The sequence below is a fragment of the Hemicordylus capensis genome, chromosome 4 (assembly GCF_027244095.1).
Source record: "Hemicordylus capensis ecotype Gifberg chromosome 4, rHemCap1.1.pri, whole genome shotgun sequence".
Classification (NCBI taxonomy): Eukaryota; Metazoa; Chordata; class Lepidosauria; order Squamata; family Cordylidae; genus Hemicordylus; species Hemicordylus capensis.
This window is the reverse complement of record NC_069660.1, coordinates 152,915,124-152,938,217: the sequence shown is the minus strand read 5'-3', so window position 1 is coordinate 152,938,217 and position 23,094 is coordinate 152,915,124. Positions and strand designations below refer to the sequence as shown.

At 42.1% G+C, this 23,094-nt stretch overlaps 1 protein-coding gene and 1 long non-coding RNA gene across 9 annotated transcripts in view; both read left to right on the top strand.

Moving 5' to 3' along the window:
• The window catches only part of LOC128325192 (uncharacterized), a 35,538-nt gene extending 16,525 nt beyond the window's left edge, over positions 1-19,013 (top strand). Inside the window, exon 3 of the long non-coding RNA XR_008307302.1 lies at positions 18,743-19,013. This is a non-coding gene — a long non-coding RNA (uncharacterized LOC128325192). The remainder of the gene's footprint in view (positions 1-18,742) is intronic.
• RGSL1 (regulator of G protein signaling like 1) overlaps positions 1-23,094 on the top strand; it is a 218,724-nt gene that overhangs the window by 94,721 nt on the left and 100,909 nt on the right. The window lies entirely within an intron of this gene.

Genomic DNA, 23,094 nt, shown 5'->3' with positions numbered 1-23,094 from the left:
ATAATCTCTCTCATATAATGAGAGAAAATAAAATCTTGTTCAAAGTGTTGAGGGGGGGGGCATGCTGAGGTAGAGTGAGCCGTCGAGTCAGTTTTGACTCCTGGTGCCCACAGAGTCCTGTGGTTGTCTTTGGTAGAATACAGGAGAGGTTTACCATTGCCTCCTCCTGTGCAGTATGAGATGATGCCTTTCAGCATCTTCCTATATCGCTACTACCTGATATAGTACCAGTGGGGATTCAAACCGGCAACCTTCTGCTTGTTAGTCAAGCATTTCCCCGCTGTGCCACTTAAAGTGTATATACATTAACGAAACATGACTAGATCAGGATAAATTTTCTACAAAAATTCTCCAGAAAGAAGCTCCCATTTCTTATAATTTGCTTATCTCTTTTTAATTAATAAGTTAAGATTACTTGCAGCAGATGCCTTTTATCTCACGCCTGCATGGGAAAGGACTCTACCATGTAAACCTGAGCACATTTAAAGGGGTGGTGAGGGTGTGTGAGTGAAGAATGTCTTGAATTTTCATGTGGTCTTTGGCTTTTGAGGGCAGCTGAGAGCAGTCAGGAGTTGCTAGTTAGCTTGTTGCTAAGCCCTTGAGGCCTGAATATTAAGACCAGGGGTCTTTTAGTGATCCTTTTTTTTCTGCTGACACTGTGCCAAGGGAAGCATCTGTGAATTGGCGTTAACTCTTTCTGCTGCAGAAGCAGTGGTTAGGGGAGTGCTGCAGCTGAAAGAGCGGGTTACTATGGAAACACTCCCTTTATTGCAATAAGGTAGAATAACATAGCTCAATCTCTGGAAGGGAAAGAACCCAAATGATGTGCTGTGAAAGGACTCTCTCAAGCTTTGTTTCACCCACTCCTTTGCCAAATCACAGATCATGGTACTGTTCATCTTGAAGACACACACACATTTGAATTTGGGCATAAATTTCTCACACAGTCTGAAAGACAACGAATAATAATACCGGAAAACACTCAAAAGGGCTATATACGTAGTAGCTGTTTCTAATACGTTATCTCGATACAGTCTTCGAAACAGCCTGGTAAGGCAAGGCAGTATTATTATTCCCATATTGCAGGTAGAAGGCTAGAGGCAGAAAGAGAATGGTTTTCCTAAGGCCACCCAGTGAATTCATGGCAGTGTTTAGATCAAACCTGGAACTACCCGATTCCTAGCTCAATCTCTTAGTCATTATGTTCTCAAATAAACGAGGTAAATTAAACTGAGACAGCGGCAGCTCAAGGCAGGCCTCCACTTGAAGCCACCAAGCATTGAAGCATTGCTGCCTTGCCAGCTCCGGCATTGGCCAGGTGCTCACACTGCTCCACCCCCACATCACAGGTACCTGAATACATGTGCATATTTTTGTGTGAATTAGTGTATAGGTGTTCATTTTAAAAGTGAACTAAGTATAGGAACTCAATTTATTTTGTGTTGAACATAATGAGGCTATCCCCATGATCCCTGGAAAGAGGGCTAAGGGAGCTTAGCCCGCTTTCCAGGGATCATGGGAACCATGGGGCTTGCAGGCGAGCCCGGTGCTCCCAAGGGGGCTAGTCTGCCTAATTCCCCCTCCCCTTAAATGAGGTTAATGGAGTGAGCGCTCCATTAACCTCATTTTTTTGCTCATATGTCGCCATGGTGTGCGGCGACACACGGGTAGACCCCCGACCGGGAGGCTCCAAGCAGCCGCCTGGGCTCAGGCGTCTTTCCAGGATGGCCCAAGCATTTGCACGGGGCATCCTGGAACTTCCGGGGGCCACGCGGCCCCCAATCCCCGCAGCCCCTTCAGGCTCCGTGATGGAGCGGGAAGTTGTGTGGGCGGCCGATCGGCCACCCAGTGTTACCTTTTGATTGTCTGTGCGGAGGGAGGGCTATGCCCGCTCTCCCTGCAGACCTGGAAGAAGCTCTACTCACTGATCATGAGAAGAGCTTCAATGTGTGAATAACTGTACATGTGGTTGTATTTGGTAGATTACAGGAGGGGTTTACCATTGCCATCTCTCACACAGTATGAGATGATGCTTTTCAGCATCTTTCCTATATCACGGCTGCCCAATATAGTTGTTTCCCATAGTCTGGGAAACATACCAGCAGTGATTCAAACCGGCAACCTCTGGCTTGCTAACACTGTACATACTGTATGTAGGTTGAACATAATGTACAAATAGGTCTTGAAAGTGGTACAAAATCTGTGTAAGTTTACTATATAGATAGACTTCTGTCCCTGTTTTGGATAGTCTTTGATGCCTAAAGGATGACTTGTTGTTTTAAGGGGTCTGGAAGAGTTTGTCTCCTCGAATCTTTCCTGACCCCTGTAAGGCATTGAAAGAGGCACCTAGAACTGTACCTGCTGTACCTGTTCAGCATAACATGTGAATAACTGCACCTGTGTACAGATCTGTACCTGTGTACACTGTGTACACTCATACAAGTGTTGAACATAATGTGAATGCAGCTAAGGTTTCAATTATCATGGTTTCAGCATTCATGGTAGTAGCACAGAATGTAACCTGCGTAATAAAGGGCATCAAAATTCTACACCTGTAAATAGAAACAAGCCCCACCCCAACCCCCGGCTTCTAACTTAAATTTATTGACTCACTATGTAGCCATTAATTCCTGTTAACATCATGAATTTCATATGTCCTCTCTTTCCAAGAGATATGGATTCTGATTGATAAGGTAAATTATATAGACCCTTTGGGGGGCGGGAGGACCTTCTCGGGCTGTGTATAAATTTACATAATGTAGGTGGTGAAGTCACTGTCAAAATTAACTCACTGTGTTTTGTTCAGATTAATAATTCCCTCTCCCGGACTGAACTTGGGGGGGAAACAGTTCTGCCCATTTTCAGCAGAGGATGGTTATGTGTGGCACTGATTAGCTAGTGCCTGTGACATCACAAACACATCTTTATCCCAGAGCACTTTTTCAGCTTACAATTTTTATTTACTTAAATTTGCTTAAAACAAGGTGACTAATATTCTGTTGAATGAATGTACACACAGCACCCTTTTTAAAAAGGTGGATATCCCCCCTTCCCCAAAGGGAGACGTGCAAGAAGACAACTGAAACTACACTCAAATTGCTAGTCAGTATATCTGTCAAATGCTTAGTGAAAATGAAGGCAGAGGCGGGATCTCTACTACATGTGTGTGAACCTGATTTCCCTTGTAGTGCTTTCACATAATGTATGAACTGTTCCAGAAAAGTAGATAAACCCATTATGCAATATTAAAACAATCTTGTTGAAAAGGAAGGGATTTTTCAGATTCCTAACATCTAATGAGGGATTTTCAAAGGGACCTTGGTGCTCATAGACATTTTAAAATTCCACCCACACAGTGTATTTACATTTCATATCCAGTCTCACATGATTTAGATGACCATGTATCTCAGGGTTACTTCTAGCTGGCCAGGCTTGTCAGAGTCAATATTTATGCAGCATACATCCCTAATGTAGCCTACTCATGGCAGGAAGGAGTAACAATTGTCTAGCATGCACATGTGTTATCATAGACTTTAAAAGGAGACAACGTACATATGTCCATTACGTATATGTCAACATTTGTAAAGCCAAAAGAGCAGGACTTAGTTGGAGGAAGAGCTCAACCCTGGAATCTGTTTTCACTGTCACAGCTCAGTGAAAGCAGGATATGAATGATCTCCTGGGCCCTTGTCTGTCTTTCCCTAGCTATATCTTCTTCTGTATAAATAGTTGGTTATAAAACCAAATGTACCTAGCCTATAAGTAGGTCCAGGCTCCAGGAAATATAGCATGTCTTCCAGTAAAATGTACATGGCCAGGTCACGTATCATTCACAATTAAAGCAGCCAGAATATCTAAAGCGGTCAGAATATCTGAAGGTCCATCTTCTCCCACATGAGTCAGCCTGTGTCTTAAGAACATTCTTTGAGGCTTTCTGCATGTGCCCTTGACTGCAGAAGTTAGGTAGGTGGTGAATGGGGGAAAAGCCTTCTCTAGGATGAATCTCCTATTGTGGAATGCCCTCCCCAGATGCATTTGCTTGGCACCATCACAGTTGCTTTTCAGATCAGGTTAAAGCAGTTCTTTGAAGGATACTGTATTTCTGCCTGTGCCTGCCTCTCTCCCTCCCTCTCTCAACACTCTACAGTTTCTGCATTCTTCTAATGCAGTAGTTTGTTTACTGTAGGTTGGTGTTGCTGCTATTATTTATTGACCTGTGTGATTTCTGTATTTTAATTATTACATGGTTACATTATTACATTTAATTATTACAGCGAGCGCTCCACAAACCCGGGCTATCTGCTAATGAGTAGACCCCTGACCAGGAGGCAAAAAGCCGCCTCCTGGCTCCGGGGGTCTCCCCATTATGCGCAGGGCATACTGGGGCTTCCGGGGGCCACGCGGCCCCCGAGCTTCTCAGCCCCCGCCAGTTCCATCTTCTAGCTGGCAATCGTGTGGGTGGCCGATCCGGCCGCCCAGGGCTCCCTCCCCGCTCATGAGCGGGGAGAGCGGGCTTAGCCTGCTCTTCCTGCTCACAGCCCCAAACCGGGTCTCACGGATCATGAGACCCGGTCCATTTTCTTCCACTGAATCAGCAATGAATGCACCGCTGAGAGACCTTAAAGGCCAAGTCGATCATCCTAGAGAGAATCTATCCATGTGGTCGCTATGAATTGACTTGACGGCACTTAATCAAGCAAGCAGTAGGCAGGCTTTCTCTTAACTGGAAAAAGGGTTAGATTTATCCTCTGAAATGGAATTTACATAACATCACCATCACCTGCAAGTCCTACCCCAGGACCCATGCTAAAGTCTACTAATTGTGTATCTCTCACAGAGATTTGGGATAGACTAATAGAGACTAACAGAGAGACAGAGCTCACAGAAAATCCTCAGACTTTAGTGAAGTTTTGCAAATGAAAGAACAAAATCAGTGGCTCAGTCACCAGCCCTGCATCTTGCTCTGATTTTGATAGTATGTGTGTATGTATTACATTTCGATACCACCAAAAACAAATGTCTCCTGGCAATTTACAGAAAAAATAAAACAAGCCACAGATTAAAACTAGTTAAAAATAACATAACAAAAATGAAACCCACCTACCACATTAAAGGCTATCACATAAACATCCATATTTTTATCCATGCTTACTCCTTTTTAAAAGGAAAGGAAACTGTGTGTGTGTGTGTGTGTGTGTGTGTGTGAGAGAGAGAGAGAGAGAGAGAGAGAGAGAGCGCTGTGGGGATTCAGGATGTGGCTCTTGATGACATCATGGAGAACCAGCCAATTACCACCAGGTACAACTGGCTTCTGGTTCAAACTTGCAGAGTTTTTTTAGAGCTTGACCCTGGAAAGAAAAGATGTGTTCTGGACTGAATACAGTGAGGATGCTTCCTGAACAACTTCACAGCTCTGAAAAAATGGCTTCATTCTTTGTTTTTCATGATCATGTCTTAAAGATATTTTTATGGAGGAAAACCTATTCTGTGCTAGAATAAGCCTTGTGCAATGTTAGTGTATTTTATGAAGATGAGTCAGGCTGAAAGCAATGATTCAACTTAAGTAAACAGAAAAGACTAAATTGACAAAGTGGAAGAAATTCAGCTATTACTAAACATGAGGCAGATTAGAAAAAATATGTTGAGCTAATCAGCTGACTTTGGATAATTCAGTGCAACAGCAACGCGTCAGAGGGTTATTGCACTGAAAGAGGTTTCCATCAAATCCCACCACAGACATGAATCATTCAATGATTTATAAGAAGACGGGCAAAACAGACCCAGCCCTTTAGCTGCAAAGTTAGGAAGCACTTCCCTTTTCTACTTAGTTTTTACTTGAGGTCAACTCGGGCCATCTTGACGTGAGTCTGTTGTGAGAAGAAGCAAGTCCTACCCCTCCCAAGAAGTGACTGTCTTTGCTCTTTGCATCAGTGGGAGGTTTGGTGCAAAGAAAGGACTAAGAATTACACCAGTGGTACCAGAGGAGGCTCCTGTTCTTTTAAGATAATGGGGCTGTACACACGACCAGTGTGTAGAGCTTTAAGGGGTTCTGCTGGGAGAGCGGGCTTGATCCGGCCACCCAGATGAGCAGCGGCTTCGGTCGGGTGCCCCTGAGCCCGGCCATGGTTCACTCAGGAGCTCCAGGGGTTGAGGGAAGGGAGCACTGCAATGTGGCACCCCGGCCCCTGGAGCCCCAGGAATGCACTGCACAAGTGCGTGGTACAATCCTGGAGTCCCCTCTCCCCCCTGCCCCGAGTGTGTCTGCCGCGGCTGCAAATCCCACGCAAATCCCATCTGGTGCTTCACCCTCATGTGAAGCTCCTCAGTGCTGACGACTGCTATAACACAAATGCATCTTCACCATCGCCATCGTCATCAACATTATCAGTTGTAGGCAAATGCCAATTATAATGTTGAAAATTAAGTTAAGAAAACAAAGATTTCCAGTGTCATCTGCTAACAGCTAGTGATTTCCCTCAAGTAGTTCACTGTCCTGCTTTCTGAGAAAAAAAATTGATAGAGCAGGAAGTAGAAGCAAGAGAAAATCATCACTGCCACAAAGCAAAGTATAGGATCGGTTTGTTTATCACAGTGTGATTTTTCTGTTAGGTTTGACTTTGGGGACCCCAGTTACACAACTGGAAAGTATGGGGGAGTGTCTCGCATTTAACTGAGCTGCTTTTCTGTGACATGACTTGATGTTGCTGAGGGCTGCATGTGAATTATATAGCCATGTGGAGGGGTGGTCTCATGGGTCTCTTCTCCCCACTGATGCATCCTCATCTGATGGGGTGCGCAGATTACATTGGACACAGCCACAGTTTGCTATGCTCATGTGGCCACATCATTCACATGGACTCCCCTACAGCTTTGGGGTCATATTAGATGGGCAGCTGCCTGAACATGTGAAGACTGGCCTGAGTGAAGTGCTCAGGGAGAACAGACTATACCTAGAACAAAGCACAAGAGAAAAAAGATCTCCATGTACAGACACGTAATTGTTCCGTTTGCCTGCATGAACAGACTTTGACAGGAGGCAGAGATTAAGCCCAACCAGAAAAAGAATGTTCTTTTTTCCCCTCTTTCCCCCACTCCCTTTCCCAATCCCAAATTCCAAGCTGGCACTGTCTCTGCTCAAGACGGAGGTTACATAATGGGGCTTATGAAAGCAGAATTACCCGGCTGTGCCAGGCTGGTTAGGCCAGTGTGAATAGAGAAAACATGCTAATGCTTCATCTTTTTGAACTCTGTCCTAATTGAAGTTGTTTGTTCAGGAGCATTGAGGTTTTGTGGGGTAGGTCACTAGAATGGGACAACAGAACAGCACGTGGTCTTTGCAGGATACACACATGGATCCCATTGTTAATTAACTTGGGACTTGCATTGGTGGCAGGGAAAAAGTAAACTGTTCTGAGCAATGAAGGCAGTGAGTGTGTGTGTATTGGAGGAGAAATTGGTTATGAATAATACCCATAGGAATCCATCATTTCTAGCTGGATTTTTAACGTGCCCTGAGCTAAGGGTGCTCTCAACTGTTCTCTAACTGCAGTGGGGAGTTCTTTAATATCAACATACTCTTTAATGTAGTAAGTTCTTGACATCTGGTTGAAGAGCCCTTTGATACCCTGAAGACTAGCAGATGTATTGTGGCATAAGCTTTTGTGGGCTGAAGCCCACTTAATTTATGCATGAAAGAGATCCAGTTCATGCATCTGACAAAACAGGCCCTTGATCCAGTGAAAGCTTATGGCACAAAAAACATAGTCTTAAAGGTGCCTCTGAACTCTGTTTTGTTTAAAGTTTGGAAGCATGGGAAGTTATAGAAGAATGATACAATTATAAGCTATTAATATAATAGCATCCAAGATCGACTTTGTGTGAACAATAGGGGCTATTAACCTATTGATGCAAATCATTACTTAAGGTTTGATAACACCTTGAGCCACATTAACAGAGTGTTTCCTTCTTCTTAAGGCCTGCATTTTCTTTCCCTTGCAAAAGCAGATGTCACTGCAGGCAAGCTGCCAGCATTTACCAGTACACTTGGCAGAAACACAGGTAATTAAAAAAAATGCACAGAGCAGAGAAAAATGCAACCTGAAGTCCAGAATCATGCATATGTGTGTGAATGAGAGAGAAAACCCTATATTGCATTAAGCTGCCTTAATGCTCAGACCCATCTATTCTGACTAGTGAGACTAGTGAAAACTCTCCAGGGTTCCAGGCACAGGTCATTCCCATCACCTACTATGCTGTACTTTAACTGGAAATGTCAAGGATTGATCCTGGGGCCATCAGCATACAGAACATGTGCTGTACCACTGAGCTATGGGTCCTTGCCTAAAGATACAGCTGTCCTATCATTCTGGACAAGCCCTGCCCAGGAAGTTTTTCACACAGGGCTTTTAAAGCCCTTTAACTCACATTTCTTCCAGAATGGAGGGGGTGCATTCACATATCAGTCAGATTTACCTCCGAAGTCCCAGCGAGTTATTGGGGAGCAGTTCGGGTTTTTCACAGCATGTTAGAGTATAGCCCGATTTATATCCGGGATTAAAAAAATCCACTATTTACATCGGTTTTGGGGGACAACTTCGAGTTTGCAGTAAACTCACAGTAAAGCCTGCTGTGTGTAAAAGTCCCAGGGGATCTTGTCTTGTGGAAACAAAGGGACATCTCCACACTCTTTGGGCAAGAGAGGAGAGGGAACCTCTTCACCTAGTTTAGAAGGCTACTGTATGGCTGCAACTTCGAATACAAATATATTCCACAATAGGAAAAGTGAAGTGCCCAATCTGAATATAAATGAAGATGTGGATCTGAAAATGAAGATAAAAGAAGTGTACCTGGCTGTCACACACACACACACACACACACACACACACACACACACACACACACACACACGCTTTTGGGTCCAGTTCAGAGAATATTGTCTGACTGGTCCCACTCCCAGGCAATTAGGGCCATGAATATGCATGTTCTCCCCACAGCTTCCCTGGCACACAAGCGCCTACTCACTTGGCAGGGTGGTTCTTCCGAACCACCCCTCCACATGCAATTCAAGTACTACTTTAAATTAAATCTACATGTAGAGACATGATTCAGATGATCCCTCTCCCCATGATTGGGCAATAGTGCAACAGGAGGGAGGTGGGATGTGCTGATATGGATATTAAGAATAAAATAGCCCTTCCTTCTTTCTTTCAGTCATTTGATTCAGCACTTACCTAAAATATGATGACCTTCTTACCTGTGATCTCTTTACCTGAAACTTAAAACTTATATTTTCCAAGTCGATTTAGTAGCTATCTAGTTGTCCTTGATTCCTCAAATATAAGAAGGAATTTATATCTACAGGATATATCTGCATTGGAATGACAATAGATCAAAGAAACATGTAAAACGAATGCCTAGAAGTATCCAGATCCTCTCTTACAGAAGGGGGGTTGGCTTTGAAGGAATTGAGTGGGGCGTACCTGCCTATTCCCGAGCCAGGATGTGTTGCCCAGTAGGGTGATGGGTAGGACTTCAGAGTTCTGACCTGCTTCTATTGGCCCGCACTGTTCTCTAAGGGTGATTAATTACCTGGTGTTCCAGTCTGCCATGCCTGTGTAATAGTTAATAAAGTTGTGGCCCTTTTCATCCATATTAAGTCTACGTGTCTTCTTGAGCTGAGGTCTGGGGACAATGTTTAATTCTTGTTTTAAAATGTTTTTAAATTGTTAATTGTTGTGTTATTGTTTTTAATTTGTTTTAGCTTTTCATTGTTTTACAAGTTTGTTTTAATTGTAAACCGCCCTGAGCCATTTTTGGAAGGGTGGTATATAAATCAAATAAATAAATAAATAAATAAATAAAAATAAAACATGTAAAAAAAAATTCTAGTGAACACCAATTTGAGCTTTCCACACTCTGCACTTTCCTGATATAGCTGAAGGGTGATCTAAGTACTGAAGGAATGAAAAACTGTTTTATTTATTTATTCCTATTTAAAATATTTATACTCCACCCCAGTAGCGGTCGGTGAGGGTGCCGGTGGAGGGGTGCCGAGAGGCACCTTTAAGAGTAAACGAATTGGTGCTGACCTCCGCTCTCGCCGCACCTGAGTGCTGCCTGGAGAAGCAGCGTGCCACCCAGCAGCCCCTGCGGTGGGGGATTGCCTCCACCACTCACCTGGCTTCCACAGAGCCGATCCCCCGCTGCAGGGGCTGCTGGGCGGCACACTGCTTCTCCGAGCAACATTCAGGTGTGGGAAGAGCGGAGGTAAGCACCAGTTCATTTACCCTTAAAGGTGCCTCTCGCCGCCCCTCCACCGGCATGCTCAACGGCCGCTACTGCTCCACCCTCCAGGGATTTGTGGGTAGCTCAGGGTGGCTCACAGCATCAATAACATAGATAAAATGTAAAGTAAAAGATTTAATAAAACTAAACGTTAAAAGACTAGGCTAAAACCATATTTAAAATTACAAATTTTTAAAGTTTCAAATTAAAAGTTGTTAATAAAAAGCTAAAAACTAAGAACTAAAAAACTTACCAGATATAAGCAGCAGATACAACATTTTAAAGCCTCTTTTAAAAATATGTGTGTTGAGTTATTTTTTAAAACCCTCGAGAGGGAGTTTTTAAAAAGTGATCTAATTGGAGACAATCTGCAATAGTACATGCTCACAGTCCTAATCACATGAGAGTGGGGCCAGTTGGACGTTAGTGTCCAAACCAGCCCTATATATGTTTCATGCCAGTTTAATGGTCATGATTCTCCCCAAGGAATCCTGGGGATTGTGGTTTACTGAGGAAGCTGTGAATTCTTTATTAAAGAAGGCTAGTCTCTCTCTCAGAATTGCAGTTCTCAGGGTTATGGCTCTTAACGCAGTTCCTATGAGTAGCTGCAAAAATTTTGGAACTCTGATGTTCTACATACTACTACTAACCCCAAGCAGTCTCAGAGGCAAGTTGCCTCTAAATACCAGTTGCAAGGGAGTAACAGTAGGAAAGAGGACATGCCTCCACTGTGTGAAACAGGATGCTGGACTAGATAGGGCTTGAACCTGATCCAGCAGGGCTGTTCTTTCTTATGTTCTTTTTACATAGTGATTTACATAACATAAGAGTAACCTAAGAACAGAAAGGTTCCTTCCCTGAGGAACTCAGTCTATGTTTCAAAAATGGGGAAGATGACAAGAGGAAGAAGAGGCAAGGAAAATGAGGAAGAGAGGTAAGGATAAGAGTGAGCAAATACCATTATCACAGACCTAAGATTTAAATTTGGGATAAGAATTAAGGAACAGACTTCACAGGGAAGCTTTTCACACCTGGGTTTTAGTTCGCATCTCCTCCGGAATGGAGGGTGTGCGTTCACATATCGGCAAAATTTACCTCGATGTCCCTGCAGGCTATCAGGGAGCACTACACACACAATTCGGGTTTTTCATTGCACATTAATGTGTAGCCCAGTTTATATCCGGGGTAAAATCCGGGGTAAAGCCTGCTGTCTGGGAAAGCTCAGGGTGTGTTCAAGGAATAGCAACTGAATTGCATAATTAATGGTTTCACAGAGTGAAAGGTTTCAAAACATAGTAATAATATCTTCGATAAAGATTTGAAATAGATTTTAAAATGAAATTAGTCCCAAGGTTGGTGGGTCAGTCTCTCTCTCTCTCTCTCTCTCTCTCTCTCTCTCTCTCTCTCTCTCTCTCTCACACACACACACACACACACACACACACACACACACGATACAGAGAAATTACTTATCTGCAGGGCTGGACTGGGGGCACTGAGATGGTGGTGGAATGTATGTGGGGAGGATGCCGGGTTTTGAGCAGAATTCGTACTTCATGGTGGGAGTATTCATTGCTGCCGAGTGCGGTGGGGCGCTCGGATGCCCCACAGGTGGGGCGCACCGGGAATATGCCCTGTTGCCCTTTGGGCCAGTCCAAGCCTACTTATCTACTGTAAGTAATTGAACATGAAGCCAACTTTAATTGAGAAACAAGAGTTTGATATTTTTCACTAACCAAAAACATAGGCTAAGAAAACCATAAACAGGCTAATGGTCTCTTATGCAGAAAGAAGAGGGAGGACCTCTCCGTCTGAAATTCAAGAGGAGCAGACAAACAAACCCGGACTCCTCCCACAAGCCAGTAAATAAGTTACATTCAAATAGACAAGCATGTCCTATACAAAGAACAGAGACAATGCTATAGCAAATCCACACAGGGAGAGATTGAGAGATCTCATTACCAGTTAGCAGAACTGTGGTAAGTGATAGACAACTGAAGAACCATTCTCTATGAAGAACTGATAGAATGTAGAAATAAGCCATTCCCTATCTACTGATTGATCTACCAAGGCACTGGGCACAAGACAAATGTAAAAGAATGGGCCTGAGGAAATAAATAATTATGAATGATAAAGGGACTCTTTCAAATATGTATCAACTTATTTTTAATAGTATCTTTATTGTGCAAAATGGAGTGTGGATTTAAATAGGGACATACTAGTTAACGTGAAGGCTTACATTTGGGGGTATGTGGGTTAAAAATATCACCATGTGTCACCCATTACCTTCAGTTTGTTGGCAATGTAGGCATGGTAGAAAAGATACAATGGTGGACATGTCTACATATTCAGGCCTTTTGGAAACAAATCTTGACTAGAATAGTAAATATATTTTGGATAGTGGTGCCCTTGGCTCCATTGGTGGCAGTATTGGAATAGTTGAAAAACCGTGATTTAAAAAATGAAATTGAAATAATATTTAACTTAATACTAGCAACTAGAATATTAACTGCTCAATTTCAGAAGAAAGCTGAAATCCCATCAATAAGATAGGGGAAAGAAAAATGCTGGACAGCAGTGAGATGTTTAAAATTGACATGCATATTATGTTATACTGTAGAGAAGGGAGAGTGAAGTAACTAAGCAATATGAAGTTACTAGATAAATTCTTTCATTTATTGGGAACAAAACATAGCCTTACAATAAACAGGTGGGTAGATTCTGTAATATAGTGAGATGAGAAGGGAGATGTTTAATGTCTTAACAAGAAGCAACTTTTCAAACAAAAGTGATATAATATAAAAATAGAAAATGAATAAATAAAATAAATAATTTTTTACCCTTTATTAGTTTGTTGTAGACGCACAAGACATTTGCATGTTTGGATAAGTTTCTATAGATCTTGATATAATTTTTTTTAAATGAATTGTTCCATGGTGGTAAGTATTTATGTATGTATTCATTAATTTGTTTTGAAAATGTGCAACTTGTCCTTCAATACATCGTATTTTCAGGGATGCTAGCAAAGTAGTTGTAAGGACACAGGATAAAGTAGAAATGCAGAATGGCTGATGTCACTATTATGTTGGATATGCACAGTGTTTTGAAAGTACCTTTCTTTTTAAAACTTGTCTCTTATGTGCCTATTTTACATAATTTGCAGCAGCAGGTATTACACTGGCTTCAGTTAAACAGGTTACATAATGAAAGGTGAAACTTAATATTGCTCCATTTCTCTGGCAGGGACCTAATCCCTTGGTGGTAGCATTATTTGTACTATTAGAACAGTGGCTTTTTAATACAAGAATCTTCAACAGCAACAATTCCAGTGTCACCTGAGCTACATGGAAAATGCTGGTGCTGGCAAAATAATTAGACACAGGAGATCAAATCAGGCCCAGACTTAGGCCTTTCCCCACCTCACAGCAAAAGCCAAGTGCTGGAACGCAAACACTGAGGATACTTAACAGTACAGCACTGTATTGACTAAAACACAGAGTAAACCTTGGGACGTCTCATTATGTAACATACCCATATGCTTTAGGGCTTGCTCATACACATGTTCATCACTTCAACACTGCAATATCAGGCAACAAATGTATGACTGAACCATTATGGATCAGACTTCACAAATAGTTTTTGTATTGTCAAACACAAGGAGTCCATTCGCACATTCAACTCCACATCATCTATTTACACTACTGATGTTGATATATTAGTCCTATATCTACTATTAGCCCTATTCACACATTATGTTCAACACTTGTACAATCTGTGTACAATGTAACAGTCACATGTGTAACACTCACATGTTATGTTGAATACAGGTATAGTACATTTCCTATATGTATTATGCATTTCAGGAAGCTTGTATCCAGGTTCACTTTTAAATAAAACACAGGTACAGTCATTCACACAAAAACAAGCTTGGGTTTATAGATGTCTGAATACATGTTCAATATTATGTCTGAACAAGGCTATTATCCCTTTCTTCCTTTGGGAAGCTTAGAGCAGCTTGTGGGGTTCCCAGCCTTCTAATAAGTCATGGCTTTTGTCTTATCTGCTTTTACCAGTTGAGTGATTTAAATAAGTTTGCATATGGCCCAAACTTGATTATAGGGACCTTGTGGATATATCAAGTCAATCTTTATTACGGTCAGTGACCAACAAGACAAAACAACAAAAGCATTTATACAAATCATACATACATCACTGACTATTGTTGATTATATTATTGTTATTCATATTTAGACAAGCATACAGCATACACTAGATGCTAAAAAAAGAGAAAGAAATTTAGCAACTTTATAAGTTCTTCCTCCCTGACAAACTTCGCCATGCTCCCTCCCTCATTGTTTTTAAAAAACATCTTAAAGCATACCTTTCTAAGGAGGCCTTTTAATGTTCCATTATTATTTTGTTATATCTGGTGGGTTCTTTAGCATTTTTATAATTTTCACTTTTAAATTGAACCTAATAATTGTGGTTTTTAATCTGGCAGGGATTTCTGGCCCAGCCACCTACGGGCTAGATTCAAGGTGCTGGTATTGACCTTTAAAACCCTACATGGCTTGGGGCTGGGGTACCTGTTGGGCCGCATTTGCCCATATGAATCTGCCAGGGGCCTCCGCTTATCATCTCAGGCCCTGCTCATGACCCCGCCACTAACAGAGATCTGGTTGGCGGGGACTAGGGACACGGCCTTTTTGGTTGTGGCCCCTCAGCTTTGGAATGCCCTCCCTGAAGAGCTTCACTATGCTCGCTCCCTTGGCGTTTTTAAAAAACATCTCAAAACGCACCTTTTAAAGGAGACTTTTAAATGTTCCATTATTGTTTTGTTATATCTGGTAGGTTCTTTAGCTTTTTATAATTTTCAGATTTAATTTTAACCTAATAATTGTGGTTTTTAATCTGACTTAAAAAAAATTAGTTAATTTTATTACTTTGTGTCTATCTTATTGTTGTGAGCCACCCCAAGCAGTAGTGCATTGGAAGGAGGGGTATAAATATTTTAAATAAATAAATAAATAAATAAATAACATAGGAATCTCGATTCTCTAAAAGAAATGTAACATAAAAATCATCCAAATGTCCTGGGAATTTCACTAATAATGGTAAAATCAAATGAAATCTCAAATCTCGTTAGAAACAACAGCGCAAAAGAACATGAATTATTCCGATCTCACCAGTGCCACAAGGGCAATGTTGCTGTGAAACAAGCTGTAGTGATAAGAGGACTTGGCCTTACTTAGAACAACTGCTGGGAGGGTAGGCCTTCCCTAAAAAGGAAAAATGCCCGGGAAGTTCAAATTAAAGAGATCAATCCGGAGGACTGGGCAGGGATTTCTGGCCCAGCCACCTACCAGAGAGGAGAAAGCTTTGGTCTCTTAGTTCATACTGTCCCAGGAGGTACCTGAGGAAGCAGTGGGCTGAGAGCTGCTGGGCAAATGAGAAGGCTGCAGCCAGTGTGTAACAAGTTAGGACCAGTTCTAGTAGACACATGAAGGAACAAATATTTGTCCTTTCTGTATTGCTTGGGATCTGAGTTGCCCAGTTAATGAAAACTCTCTCTTACAATCTGTTTTATGAAAAGACACGTGTTCTTATTGCTTACTGTTGCTGAATCATTCCCGCTGAGCTGCCTGGCTGGGCTTCTCCTAAAACTATTCTGTATGATCGGTAGGTTCAAAATGCTGCCGCCACCACCCCTCTTATCAACAGAGCTTGAACCTCCCTGGGTTTGGGGTGGAATCCCAGGGAAAACTTTCTTTATTTTGCTATTGGACAAGTACAAAAATCTTCCACATGCAAGCTTACGTGTGGTGAGAAAAGTGATAGTTGCTGAACATCTGATGGCGTGTTTGGACCAGAGAAGTCCCCCTTCGGTCCTCGCTTTTCCTGAGTTAAAAACCAACTCAGAGAGGCATGTAAAAAGAAAAGAATTAAAAAACAGTTGTATTCAATTACTACAGGCTGCTTCCATCTGAGGCTTTCTCAGCTTTTAGGTACAGTTAAGAATACTTAGTTGTGTTACAAAAATAGGTTGTGTTAATGCACGCTTAAATGTTTATATGCAATGGCATAGGTAGGGTGGGCATAGGCTAGTGTTTCTTATTTTAATTACGTTACAGGTAAACAATAATAGAACAGTATCAGTGATATGCAAAAGCACACACCCCAAAGAAATATAACCCCTAATGCAAAGTCTGACTAAACAAACTTCCCCCTAGGTTAAACTTCCCTTTTCCTTGAACTCACCAAACTCCTGATGAGAATTCAAGCTTCCTCCCCTCCTGTCTTTCAAGGATCTGCAGAGTTATTCTCCTGCAGCCAACCTCCATGGCCACATGTCCTCCTGTGCACCGCCAGCCTACCTTCTCCTAACAAAGAACTCCCTTCTTCCTGGCAACAGCTCTCTAGGTCCCACACACCTGGTGTGCTGATTGGCTGAGCCTTGGAGTTCACCAGCTTGTCAGTCAAGATAGGGTTCACTTCCCGTTAACTCTTTAGGGGTGGGGAGGCTGGTCACTACACATACCCTTTTCTTTAAGTCTAATAATAAATCCTTGTTGCTTTAAATTCTCATACTAAAAATAAATCCTGTAGTCCTACAGGAATAAAATTAAACTTAAGCCAGAAATTAATAATGCCTATCCAGATTCTGGCTTCTACTCTTCATTTTGGGTCTGCTTTAGTAACACGCCTTTGAAGTACTGCTCAGCCTTTTGGGCAGGGTTTTGCCACTTTAAGCTCCCCCAGGAATCTTTTCTGGAAAGTGTGGTTTGTCCCACATTAAAATAAAGTGGATGGTGGCAGCCCACTGGGAATCTTGCAGTCAAGGATTTGCCCAAGTGAACTCTCCCTCCACCCCCACGACTCTGATAGGAGTCATGACACAGGTATACGCTGAAATCAACCTTCCAGTAATGCTGAAGGGAGGGCATTGAAACGAACCCTAGAAAATGCCCAGCGAGATTTGGAGTATGTCAAAGATGAAAGATAGGGCACTGATGCAATTACTGAGCATTCCCTCGATATCTTATAGGAGCTAGGCAGCAGATATATCATTCCGCTGTTCAGTGTCCTTTATATGCTGTGGAATAATTTCCTTTGACTGTTCATGACCCAATGAAAATAGAAAATCAGGAGAAAGACCATAGGGGAACAACTTATCTTCTATATCCCTTTGACAAGCAGATTGGAAATTATCCATCAACTAGCTTGAAGTACCTGGCGTTGCTTGGCCTTATAATAACAGTTTATAGAAACTTAGAGGGGGTACCCTATGTACTCATAGGAGTCCCACTTAAATTAATAAGAGAAGTTAGTCCTATTTTTTATTTATTTTTATTTATTTTTTGCTATTACTTTCAGTGGGACTTCCGTCGGATAATTTAGTGAGGATGTCAGCCAAATTTTTCTTTTTGTTTTTAAATACAAAGTACAAGCAAAATTCGACCAAGCTGGCATTTCATTGCCAAACACCCTTATATACTTCAAGATACTTGCTTTCTACCTTTTAGGAAGCATCTCTTTGTGTTGTGTTTTAAAAAGTGGTGCAGTTAGAATATTGTTTGCATAGTAGCTTGAGCAACTCCAGGGGTTATTTGCACATGACTTCATGCTGAGCAAAGCCACTTTCAAGTACACTCACAGCACTGAGGGACTCAGGGAAGCAGCCCCTCTCCTCTGCTCTCGGGTTTGCTTTTGATGCAAGTTCACATATTTCCTTCCTGTTTTTCCTTCTAGTCAGGGTGGGGGGAAGAGTACTGAAGAGCTGCATCTGCATTTGTAAAGAGTGTATCCTTCTTATCATGCTAATGATTCTAGTCAGTACCTCTGCCTATTTACTCTGGCCTTTTTGGAAAAAGTAGCTTAAAACCAGCATTTTAAAAACCCAGAAATACCTCAAGATAAGCTAGAATTTGCAAGACAAAGCCCGATGTATGTGGAGTGGGTCCAAGGATCTCAAAGGGACCTCAGGGTAAGTTTGGCTGGTGTGTGAAAGCACACACTCTCTCCCAAAGGAGATCTGGGGTAGAAGCCCTGTGTTTAAAGCCTCCTGTTCTTGTTACTGAGATCTGCACAGAGCGGTTTGTGGTCGATTAGGTCCTGTATCTTCTTGTTCAGTCTCCTGACTTGAGCACTATGCCACATCGTGGGCAAGAGATATCTGTTTTCAACACCTGGAAACCCCCAGAGGACACGCCGGACAATGTGCCACCTCCCACCCACAAGTTGAGACTGGGTTCCCCTGCTCTCCTGACTTGGACTCTGTCCAGATTCACATACACGTGGAACCGAAGGAGAACTTACATACATTGGCGATGCCTTGCAGCTTGCGACTAACTCAGATGGACACTTATTTTCTTATGGCTGTCTTGACCTGCATGTATGTATGTAACCTCCCGCCTCGGGAACGTGATCTATAACATATCTGCATGCTATGCCATGCTAGCACAGCGGCTGACCACGCCAGGAACTCCTGTTGACAACACCCCTGGAGGACCCCCTGGACCTGGAGAAGACCCTCAGCCGTCAAGGACCCATGCCCAGAGGCTGCAATTGGCAGAAGAAGACTGGCAGGGCCCTGCCAGCCACACGCAAGGTGAGGCTGGGATCTGTCCCTCCCTTGGACCTTTTGGACATACCTCTCACTGAACTCTTTTAACTGGACTCCACCCAAACCCGTAGGAACCCGTGTACAGTGCTATATTCTTTCTACCATTGCAACCACATATTGTTAGTACGTGGCCATATTTTATCGGGAAATTCTATTCACTCTTGCTTTTGTAAACCATATGCTAAACATTCTCTAATACAAGTCTGTTTTAGGATTTAAGAAATCGCCAAAATTTTGCTCTGACAATATAATGGGAGGAGAGCTGGTCTTATGGTAGCAAGCATGAATTGTCCCCTTCGCTAACAAGATCGGCCCTAGTCTGCATTTGAATGGGAGACTACATGTGAGCACTGTAAGGTATTCCCCTTAGGGGAAGGGGGCCACTCTGGGAAGAGCGTCTGGTCTGCTTACTTGCATGCAGAAAGTTCCAAGTTTCCTCCTTGGCATCTTCAAGATAGGGCTGAGAGAGACTCCTGTCTGCAACTGTGTAGACAATACTGAGCTAGATGGATCAGTGGTCCAACTCAGATTATGGCGGCTTCCTATGTCTCATGTTTCCAAAGGAAGCAAGATACAGATGGTGGAACAGATTTTGAACACACATGTGCTTTATTCCAAGGCTTTTGTTGTCAAGCAGAGAAAGTGCTTTAATACCATTTCTACAGCATGTAAAATATCTCTACTCTTCACTTTAAGAAAGGAGCTAAAATACAGACTGTTTGAGAAACAGTGTCTCAGTAAGATCAATAATGACCAACATCCTTGAAAGACAGCTTGCCCACCACTGCTGATCTTCCTCTGCAGTGTGCAGTAACAAGACAGTGTGAAGTGTGTTTTTAGGGAACACTCTGAGTGTACATGGAGTGGCAGGGTGGTTGAACATGTCTGGCCACTGTACTGTAAGATGTGCTGGGAGCATGCAGGGGTGCTGTGGTAGGTGTATAGACAAACTGACCCTGAAAACATTCCCTGCAGGCAAAATGTTTGAAAACCATGTGAGTATAATATAGATAATAAATACTATATTATTATAAATCTATATTAATATATTATATATTATAAATTTATAGATGTATATATTATAAATCTATAAATAATCTTTGGTGCAACTTACGTTACAGCAGTCATCAGTTTGATCACATCTTAGTAATGTATTTATATTGGGCAAGATCCAGACAAAGTTCGATTGAAATGACTAGGACTTAAGTTAGTCATTACTGATGTCTCATTTATTACTTAGACTGGATCCTGCCCACTAATTTTAGTCAATTTGTTAATTGATTAAATTTCTATAAGTGTGCATAGGATTAAAAAATAATAGTGCTGAAGCTACCATCTTCAGTGTTTAAGTACTTATAATATTTTTTTTAACTCCTTTTAAAGCAGGGACATCTTTTTAGTTGATTAAATGTGTTTTACTGTATTAGTTAAACTTTGCAGTTCTAATTTAAACATTCTAAAAGAGTAGGATTTTATCTCTCACAAGGAAGAACTGCAGGCCCATAGCTAGAGAAGGGTAGTCTCTTGTTTACTCCTCTTACCCACCTTCCTGGTGGCCCTTCATGCTCGGCAGTTACACCCCTTTGTGACACATCATGTTGAGGATGTGGCCAGCACCCAGGAGGGTCAGCATGGCCCTCTGGACCTCATTTTCCAGCCAGCTTCATTGTCGGCTGGATGTCTTATTTGTTCCTTCAGTGAGAATGAAGGAAACACCCAGTGGACAAGGAAGTCAGCTGGGACATGAGGACAGCCAGAGCTTGTGGGAAGGGGTGAGCAAGGTACATCTAAGAAGCTGGGTGGTTTGGCTTCTTTGAACCTGACTGCTCAATTATAGCTCTGCTCCTGAAGAACAGGGATTATTTATTTATTTGCTTTCTATTCCGCCCTTCCAAAAATGGCTCAGGACGGTTTACACCCACATTACACAGACTATTTACAGACATTACATGTCTGTAAAGTATTAGGTTTCCTTAATGTTAGAAAAAACACAGTAAGACTTGAACATTCTGTTAAGAATTCTTAAGCTTAAGAAAAAGGGCTAGGGTCAGTTTGTTCAAGTACTCTGCTTCGGAAGCTATTGCTGAATAGTTTATGGCAGAGTAAATTAACATGGCATAGAGCAGGCAGAGAAGAACCTGCAACACTGGGAAAGGCTGCTATGGAGTAAGAGTAAGATGTATACAAGAGTGTTTCCTTTTCTTTGGAAGGGCATGAACTTTATGGGCAGGTTCACATGTATGACGACACCTGAGGTTGGGGTGAGCAGCCGGTTTCCCAGGAGTACATGCTCCAGCCTCTACTTCTGCTCCAACTTTCAATATGCCAAGATCAGTCATGTCATGCAAACCCACCAGTCTCTACATATCCTGCTGCACTTCCCTCAAGAAACCTGGCATCTGCAATTTACTCTAAATTACAGAAGACAGATCCCCTGAGGGAAGTGGGAGAGCGTCACTGTTCCTTCTAAGGCGTACACATATGCATGCGCTCAAAAGTTTTTTGATATCTGCTCAGTTAATTGTAGATCCCGCTCAGGTTGAATTGGGAACGCCCGGCTCTGAATGCACATGTGCGCACACTGCCTTGATACAGCTGCCCAGAACAAAACTCATTCCACACAGACATGAAAAAAAATTACAGGGACCTCTGGAGAGCATATGCCAAGATTGGTGGGTTCACATCACATGCAGGGGCACTCCAAGGAAATGTGGGCCCAAAACCTCCTTTTAAAGTGCTGATTCTCTTATATTTAGCAGTCTGAGAGCAACTGGCCCTATCCAAGCCCAGCACAGCATCCCACCAGTGGGTGTTGCTGGTATCTGCCTTACATTTCTTTTTAGATTGTGAGCCCTTTGGGGACAGGGGACCATCTCATTTGTTTATTTATTTTTCTAAGTAAACTCCTTTGAGAACTTTGGTTGAAGAGCAGTATACAAATATACATAGTAATAGTAGTAGTAAACAGAAATGAGAAACATAACTCTAGTGGTAACAACTGGATGGAATGCAGTATGGAATCTATAACTTGGAGGAATGTGAAAGAGTAGCAGCTCCTTTCACCACAACCACTACTCAGAAAATCTGTTTTTAAGGAGATTATGGGTTGCGTAATAGTATATAAGTGAGAATCCTCTCAAATGGGTGAGATCATGGATCTGTTTTTATTATTTATTCAATTTTGATTTAATTTATTCAATTTAAGAGTGTGGATGCTGGTTATGAAAACAAAGTTACAGTACTTGGCAACTAGGCAGAGTTGCTTTTTGCAAAAACTTCAGAACAGTCCCAGAGACAAATTGGAAGTGTTATTTCTGTCCTAAGAAGTGAAGAGTTCACATTCAGGCTTAAGAAAGAAACTGAACCAAAACAGGAGCCATCAGAATGCTATGATGTAAACCTAAAGTGAGGCAATATTTAGAATATTCTGTGCAGGTCCACTTATTTCATCTCAAAGAACTGAATGACGTAAAAAAAGAGAAGATAACCATAGAAAAATAACTATGGTAGTAGTTATTGGGGTGGGGGGTAACCATAGAAAAATAACTTTCTCTATAGGAAAAGTTAAACCATTTGATCCTTCTTGGTTTAGAAAAAGGAAACAATTAGCAGGGATAAGACAGACTTATAGAATTGTGAAGGGTATCCAAAGATGCTTTATTCTTATCTTATAGGGCAGCATCTTCCAAAGAAGAGAATGTGTAGGTTCAGGGCAGAAAAGAGGAAGTAAGTTGTACAATGTGTAATTATTTTATAGAATATTCTGCAAGATGTGCTGATGGGCGACAGCTGACATGGCTTCACAACAGGGTTAGGTAGGACAGCTGTGATAGAGACCTATTAGCCATGATAGTTAAATGAAGCTACTCTATATAGAGGCAATATACTAGGTGCTGGGGTGTGGCAGGAGAACAAAACAAGGGAAGAGGGTATCCTCTTGAGCTTCCAGAGGAACCTAGCTATTTGCTACTGGAAACAGAATGACAGATCAGCTGAATGTAAATCTTGCTGGATTAGGCCCAATGCCTATCTAGTCCAGCATCCCATTTCCCACAGGGGCCCACCAGATGCTTCTGCGGAGCCATAGAATCAGATGGGCATGCCCCCTCTCCTGCTGTTGCTTCCCTGCAACTGGTATTTAGAGGCCTCCTGCCTCAGAGTCTGAAGGTAGCCTAGAGTCATCAAGA